The sequence below is a fragment of the Pseudophryne corroboree genome, chromosome 2 (genome assembly GCF_028390025.1).
Source record: "Pseudophryne corroboree isolate aPseCor3 chromosome 2, aPseCor3.hap2, whole genome shotgun sequence".
NCBI classification, from domain to species: Eukaryota; Metazoa; Chordata; class Amphibia; order Anura; family Myobatrachidae; genus Pseudophryne; species Pseudophryne corroboree.
The window spans coordinates 609240164-609248579 of NC_086445.1; the positions used below are offsets into that span (position 1 = coordinate 609240164).

The following is an 8416-nucleotide window of genomic DNA, read 5'->3' on the forward strand; positions in this document are numbered from 1 at the left end:
TCTTAATCTGCCCGTTCAGTCAATCCCAATACCCGTATCGACCGAGTTGTATGTCAGAGGTGAACTGAATCAGTCGTGTATTCAGTATTTTAATTTGTCTCATGCCCATGAAATTGAATTTGTAGCAATATTAGTCATAATGCATAAGTAAAATTACATTAAGGACAGTTAGCATATGAAAAAGATTTTTTTATGCAAGGGCGTCCACTTGCATATGATGATGATATATGATCAGGCAACAATTATAGCAAACCTGTTGCTGTATATAATATATGAGGCCTCAAATAATTTATGCCATATACGCCACCACAGCAGAAAATACTGCACACAGAGATAGTAGAGTAGTACTTTGCTGCAAGTGTGCAGCTGGGTATAATCAGGCAACAATTGTAGCGAACCTGTTGCTGTGTGCAATATATAATATATATGGCCTCTAACAATTTATACCGCACACGCCACTACAGCAGAAAATTTTTTTTTACACAAAAACATTTAGAGTCGAGTAGCAATTTGCTGTAAGCGTGCAGCTAATGAGCTTCTTTAAGATTCCTTGTGCAAGAAATCTGCCGTATCTAGGAATATAGTAGTTTACTCCTAATACCTTATTAGATACCATATAAGTCCAGCACCTCTTGGAGCATTTGTAAAATGTGTATGCACTAGGGTAGTCAGATAGCTATAAATTTAGACTATCAGTGATAGACATATAGAACATTATACAATGCACATACACATATAGGCAGCATCTAAATATTTTAAGGCAAGTTAATAGCCTATTGGGCTGTAGTGAATATACAGGGAAAAATTGTATAGAGTTTCTGTAATAATACGATACCAATCCCAAGGGGCTGCCTGTAGGAAGCTGCCGTTTGTAATCTCCTGTAAGTGACAGGATCCTGGAGGTGTAGTGAAGCCGAAGTGGTGGTCGGCTATTTCCTATGCTGGCAGTGTCCGCTGCTCCACAGCATGTGGTAGCTGAGTGCCTCTCGGCTCTCAGCCGCTAGACGCGGCTGGACGCCGTTGCCCGGGTAACTGTCCTGGAGTTCCGGTTGGTGCGATCACGTGTGCGCACCACGTGACCGCAGGGGGAGATGACGTACGTTTCGCAGTGTAGCTTGATCACAGAACGTAGTGTGATCAGTATGAGTCTCTTATTTACGGACAGTGCTGGATGTTCATTGGGTATTCCATTGTGATGGACGCTTTGTTTAGCCTATCCTTAAGTTTGTAATGACATCAACCAGGGTGAGGGGAGAAAGGGGAACGTAACAGTCTACACATACTTATTTATCCCATACAATTGGCACATAATTATTAAATGATAGATATTGTAATGATACTATATATGTATATATATATATACATATATATATATATATATATATACACACATATATATGATATTATGTATGCCCATTCAATAGCCAGTATAGTTGTGAATAATTGATGCACATTTCTCAACCGCATTATAATAAGTGGAATTTGAAATCTGAGTACTGACAATTTAGCAGGTTATTTGCCCTAAAGGTGATATGGAAATAACCATGTACATGTCATTGTACATATCTGAGTAGGCTGATTATATTAAAGTATAAATTTATATTTAATGATTGTAGGATTCTTATATATAAATTTAACCATTAAAAATTAATTAATTAGTATATTGGTAATTATAGTAATAGTAGTGTTTATATGTTAGAGGGCCTATATAATTGTTATAGACGGATGGAGGGGTGAAAAAAGATTTGCTAGGTGGGGGAGGGGGGGGGGGGAGGGAAAGTTTTTTGGGGGTTGGGAAAGGAGAGAATTTAGTTAATACGGAAAAATCGGCAGGGAGGTTTTTGGAAGGGGTTAGGGGAGTTTATATGGGTGGGTGGGATAGTGAATGTGGGAGGAGGGGGAGTGAGGGAGTGAAGGAGAGGGGGAGGGGAAGTGGGTTTTATGTAGAATATTGGGTAGAAGGGGATGGGAGAAGGGTTATAGTTAGTTCAAAATGATAGTAATGAAATGTGTGTGATGAATAAAAAGTGAGGATATAGATAAAGGTGATTATGTGATAACAGTAAATTGGTTGATGGTGTATTTAATTAGTGATAAAATGACAATTAGAAGTGTAAAGACAGTATCTTAGTTTGTATGTGGACAGTTAATGACATGGGAACCCATGTTGAAGTGAGGTGAAAATAGGTGTGTGATGGTATTGGATAAAGATCGTTGATGGTAATAATTATGATAATTATAATGATGTTCTATATTGTGCTACTATACTGGCTATATATTAATTGGCATATACCAAATTAGTATGTACAAAAAAGAGGGAAAGAGAATGGGTTCTCTATGGTTCTGATGGTGAGTTGGTTAATTCAAAAAAAAACCAAAGTTGATGTTTTCATTCATGCCAGCTGGATATATAGTTCCCATCTTGAAGATGCATTCGCTTTCTTTCTTCAATAGGCTGTCCGTTAAATTTCCTCCTCGTATTCCAAGTCTGATCCTTTCTAGTCCAAAGATCTTTAGCTCTTCATACCTGCTCCCATGGCAGGTGTAGAAGTGACGGGCAACTGATGTCAGTTGTTTCATCCTTTGCCTATCCGTGATGGCATTACGTATGGATCCTATGTGTTCCAGGATACGCTGTTTAAAGGGACGTGTCGTCATGCCAATATATTTCTGGTTACAACTACAGCTGAGGCAGTAGATGACACCTTCCGTTTGGCAGTTCATGTAGTCTGTAATTGTAATTGTATTACCATATTTGTCCTCTACTTCCTTTGTGGGGACAATAAATTTACAGGCTTTGTATTTCCCGCAGGGGTATGTACCCGTAATTATTGTTTTTTTGTCAGGGAATTTCTGAAAATGACTTCGTACTAGTTGGTCTTTTAGGTTTTTTGATCTGCGCCAGCTCATAGAGACTTTGGGACCAAGTTTCTTAGACAGTGTAGGGTCTATATGTAAGATATGCCAGTGCTTTTGTATTGCTTCATTCACCCTTCTCCATTCTTGGCAGAAGTTACCGACGAAGCGAATGGTGTTTTCAGACTTTTTTCCTTCTTCTTTTTTCTGTTCCTTGAAGACAATGTCTTCTCTCTTAATGGTTTTGACAGATTTTAATGCTTTTTTCACAGATGTTTTGCTGTATCCTCTATTGCAGAGTCTTTGTGCTAGATCCGTGCTTTGTATTGTAAAGTTTTTATTGTCTGAACAATTTCTACGCAAGCGGAGAAATTCCCCTTTGGGGATATTTTCTATCGTTGGGGGAAAATGAGAGCTTGTTTGATGTAATAATGTGTTGGTCGCAGTGCTTTTGCGATATAGATTTGTAGCAATCATTCCCTCTGGGTTTTTGTAAATCAATAAATCCAGGAATGGTACTTCCACTTGACTTATAGTGTGAGTGAGGCGGATGTTGAGATCATTCTTATTCAGATGTTTGATGAATTGATGCAGTAGTTGCAAGTCTCCTTCCCAGATCATAAGAATGTCATCTATGTACCTATTCCACATGATGACATGACTTGTAAAATTGTCATTATGATCTTTAAAGACACATTCTTTTTCCCACCATCCAAGGAATATGTTTGCATATGTGGGTGCACAGGCAGCCCCCATAGCTGTGCCTCTTGTTTGGAGGTTAAATTGGTTGTTAAATGTGAAAAAGTTGTAGTGCAGGACAAAATGGAGTAATTTGGTGAGAAAATCATGGAAGTCCTCTTTACCATTGTTGTTCAAAAAATATTCTACTGCCATTAACCCATCTTTATGACTAATGGAGGTATATAGTGCCTTGACATCCAAGGTTACTAGGTATTGATTATCTTCTAACCTTAGATCGTGTACTTTCTTTAGTATGTCAGTTGTATCCTGAACATACGAGGGGAGGTCTAAGACAAAATGTCTTAGGTGTAAATCGAGAAAGATACTTGCCTTCTCCGTTAGCCCCCCTATACCGGACACTATGGGTCTCCCGGGGGGGGGTTGTCTGTCTTTGTGTATCTTTGGCAGCATATAGAATGTCGGAATTCTGGGGATCTGTACCTGTAGGTAGTCGTACTCCTGCTTGGTGATTGTACCTTGTGCAGATGCCTGGTTGATAATTTTTTCATAGATGGTTTTATAGTTCTGTAATGGGTTGAGTAACATTCTTTTATAGCAGTCAGTGGTAGTAAGTTGTCGCTGTGCTTCCTTGATGTAATCTGTTTTGGACCAAATGACAATGTTTCCCCCTTTGTCGGAGGGTTTTATGACCACATCTTGCCATATCTGTATTTCTTTTATGGCTTTCCTTTCTTGCCACGTTAAGTTGGAATGACCCTGGTATCTTTTTTTATTAAGATGAATTTGATCGAATTCTTTGGCTACCAGCTTCGTAAAGACCTGTACTTCAGGGCATAAGTGTTCTTGTGGGAAGTACGTTGACTTCTTTTTGCAGATTGGTCTGGTGGAAGATTCAGCTCCAGTCCTGGGATTTTGCTCTTGCTCTAATTCTTGTAGGGCAATGAGAGCATCTTGTTCCATCTGAGATAAATTGGAGGATCTTGATTCCAAGAGTATTTGCGATGTGGAAAGTGGGGTTGATATATCTTCTTCCATATTGGTCTCAGTTATTAATGGAGTAATTTCTTTCTCAGTATAAATTTTTGTGAGTAGTAGCTTTCTTCCAAAAAGTTTGAGATCCTTTTCCCACTTAAATCTGTCAAAGCGTTCTGTGGGGGAAAAAGTCAAACCTTTGTTGAGTATGGATTCCTGTATTGATGTGAGTTCATGTTCTGAGAGATTGATAATCTTCAATTTGGAATCTCCATTATCCCCAGTTGTTGTTACCATCGTTCCTGTTGGTGTTGTCTCTTGTATGTATTGCGAGTCAATGGTGGCGAGGAGTCCCATTGTGACTGTCCTCTTCTTCTTCTTGCTCCCCCGCCTTGTCTTCCTCCTCTTTGTCTGCCTCTTCCTCCTCTGGGATCCCCTAAAAAAGTAGCCGTATTCTGGGGATTACTAGTGATGTCGTTTCTGGGATTTGTATATCTTTCTGTAGTATAATCTGGAGTATCTTCTGTTCCCGACGTCTCAGCCTCTGAAGACGAGTATTGACTTGTATATCTGGGTTGATCTTTTTTCCAAGATGTTTTTTGCCATCTAAAGATTTTCCCGGACACAAAGTCTCTTTTGTCCCTTGCGTATTTGGTCTTTTTCCTATCAATGATCATTTGTTCATAGGCTTGTAGTTCTAATTTATTTTTCTCAAGGCATCTTTGGAATTGGGAATCCTTTTCCCAAATCTCTAACTTCTTGCCTAGTTCCTCTAATTTTTGTTCACATTCTTCCAATATGAGATTGTTATGTTTAATTAGAACGTTCATCAGATCATTAGAACATTTCAGGAGAGCATGTTCCCATTCTTTCTTGAGGTTCTCACTGGCAAGGTCAAATGTAGGAAAAACACTTGGGCGGAGACCACGTGGGGATATTTTGTTTTTGATGTAATTTTCTAAAGTGGTTAGATCCCAGTTTGTTCTGATTTGTTTGCGTAATGTAGAATCTAGTTTGTGAAAGTCCTCTTCCCAACTGATGTGGGGTCCAGTGTCTACCAAATCACTCGGAAAGATGTCATCTAGGTTGTCCTTGTTTTTCCGTCTTGAAATAAGCTCTTGCTTTAGATTGAAACTCATACTAAGATGGACTTATTAGCTCCTGGTTTGAAATTAAGTTAGTGGGGCAGGGTATCCTAAGAAAAAGAAAAGATCCCGCCCAATGAGAAAGATGATATTGTGACAGTGCTGGTATCCCACGAAGACTGAATTAACAGCCAGTATCTAGTTTAAGAGAAAAGCTTTTTTGGGACCGCACTAGTCTTGCAATAAGGTTGTAATGCCCTCTGAAAAACTGATTTATGACGCTAAATTGCGTTATGGATACAGCAACTTTGTGCATAGGGAGAAAAATCCGTTTTGCAATTATTTGTTGCTATAAGTGGTGCTCCCTAGAGTCAAGAAGAGTATAAACAAAGAAAACCCAACAAAGAAGAAAAGTTGGAAAGTAGACTCTTGTGTGGGAGCACTCAATTCAGAGGATTATATTAATCAATTCTGATAAAACATAATTTTATTAATTCATTAAAAATATAATTGTAGGAGTAAGTAATACGTAAAATAGTGTAGCTACGCGAAAATATAACACTCTATTGTGTGTAATTAATGTGGTTTTCGATACCACAATAGAAACCGGAGATCAAATATATGGGCTATTGGTTTTACTGAGATAACAGTAACACCTTTGTATAGTGTATGACCATCATTTATTCTACAGCAGTCCTATTTAGGATTAACTATAACCCTTCTCCCATCCCCTTCTACCCAATATTCTACATAAAACCCACTTCCCCTCCCCCTCTCCTTCACTCCCTCACTCCCCCTCCTCCCACATTCACTATCCCACCCACCCATATAAACTCCCCTAACCCCTTCCAAAAACCTCCCTGCCGATTTTTCCGTATTAACTAAATTCTCTCCTTTCCCAACCCCCAAAAAACTTTCCCTTCCCCCCCCCCTCCCCCACCTAGCAAATCTTTTTCACCCCTCCATCCGTCTATAACAATTATATAGGCCCTCTAACATATAAACACTACTATTACTATAATTACCAATATACTAATTAATTAATTTTTAATGGTTAAATTTATATATAAGAATCCTACAATCATTAAATATAAATTTATACTTTAATATAATCAGCCTACTCAGATATGTACAATGACATGTACATGGTTATTTCCATATCACCTTTAGGGCAAATAACCTGCTAAATTGTCAGTACTCAGATTTCAAATTCCACTTATTATAATGCGGTTGAGAAATGTGCATCAATTATTCACAACTATACTGGCTATTGAATGGGCATACATAATATCATATATATGTGTGTGTATATATATATATATATATATATATACATATATAGTATCATTACAATATCTATCATTTAATAATTATGTGCCAATTGTATGGGATAAATAAGTATGTGTAGACTGTTACGTTCCCCTTTCTCCCCTCACCCTGGTTGATGTCATTACAAACTTAAGGATAGGCTAAACAAAGCGTCCATCACAATGGAATACCCAATGAACATCCAGCACTGTCCGTAAATAAGAGACTCATACTGATCACACTACGTTCTGTGATCAAGCTACACTGCGAAACGTACGTCATCTCCCCCTGCGGTCACGTGGTGCGTACACGTGATCGCACCAACCGGAACTCCAGGACAGTTACCCGGGCAATGGCGTCCAGCCGCGTCTAGCGGCTGAGAGCCGGGAGGCACTCAGCTACCACACGCTGTGGAGCAGCGGACACTGCCAGCATAGGAAATAGCCGACCACCACTTCGGCTTCACTACACCTCCAGGATCCTGTCACTTACAGGAGATTACAAACGGCAGCTTCCTACAGGCAGCCCCTTGGGATTGGTATCGTATTATTACAGAAACTCTATACAATTTTTCCCTGTATATTCACTACAGCCCAATAGGCTATTAACTTGCCTTAAAATATTTAGATGCTGCCTATATGTGTATGTGCATTGTATAATGTTCTATATGTCTATCACTGATAGTCTAAATTTATAGCTATCTGACTACCCTAGTGCATACACATTTTATAAATGCTCCAAGAGGTGCTGGACTTATATGGTATCTAATAAGGTATTAGGAGTAAACTACTATATTCCTAGATACGGTAGATTTCTTGCACAAGGAATCTTAAAGAAGCTCATTAGCTGCACGCTTACAGCAAATTGCTACTCGACTATAAATGTTTTTGTGTAAAAAAAAAATTTCTGCTGTAGTGGCGTGTGCGGTATAAATTGTTAGAGGCCATATATATTATATATTGCATACAGCAACAGGTTCGCTACAATTGTTGCCTGATTATACCCAGCTGCACACTTGCAGCAAAGTACTACTCTACTATCTCTGTGTGCAGTATTTTCTGCTGTGGTGGCGTATATGGCATAAATTATTTGAGGCCTCATATATTATATACAGCAACAGGTTTGCTATAATTGTTGCCTGATTATATATCATCATCATATGCAAGTGGACGCCCTTGCATAAAAAAATCTTTTTCATATGCTAACTGTCCTTAATGTAATTTTACTTATGCATTATGACTAATATTGCTACAAATTCAATTTCATGGGCATGAGACAAATTAAAATACTGAATACACGACTGATTCAGTTCACCTCTGACATACAACTCGGTCGATACGGGTATTGGGATTGACTGAACGGGCATATTAAGAAATTGCGGACATACCCCGCTGGAGATGCCCGATCTCGTCTGATCTTGGAAGCCAAGCAGTGGAGGGCCGGGTCAGTACTCGGATGGGAGACCACCTTGGAACACCCTGGTACTGCAAAAT

At 38.9% G+C, this 8416-nt stretch overlaps 1 pseudogene; it reads left to right on the plus strand.

Moving 5' to 3' along the window:
- The first annotated feature begins 8296 nt into the window (after positions 1-8296).
- LOC135051776 (5S ribosomal RNA) lies at positions 8297-8416 on the plus strand (annotated as a pseudogene).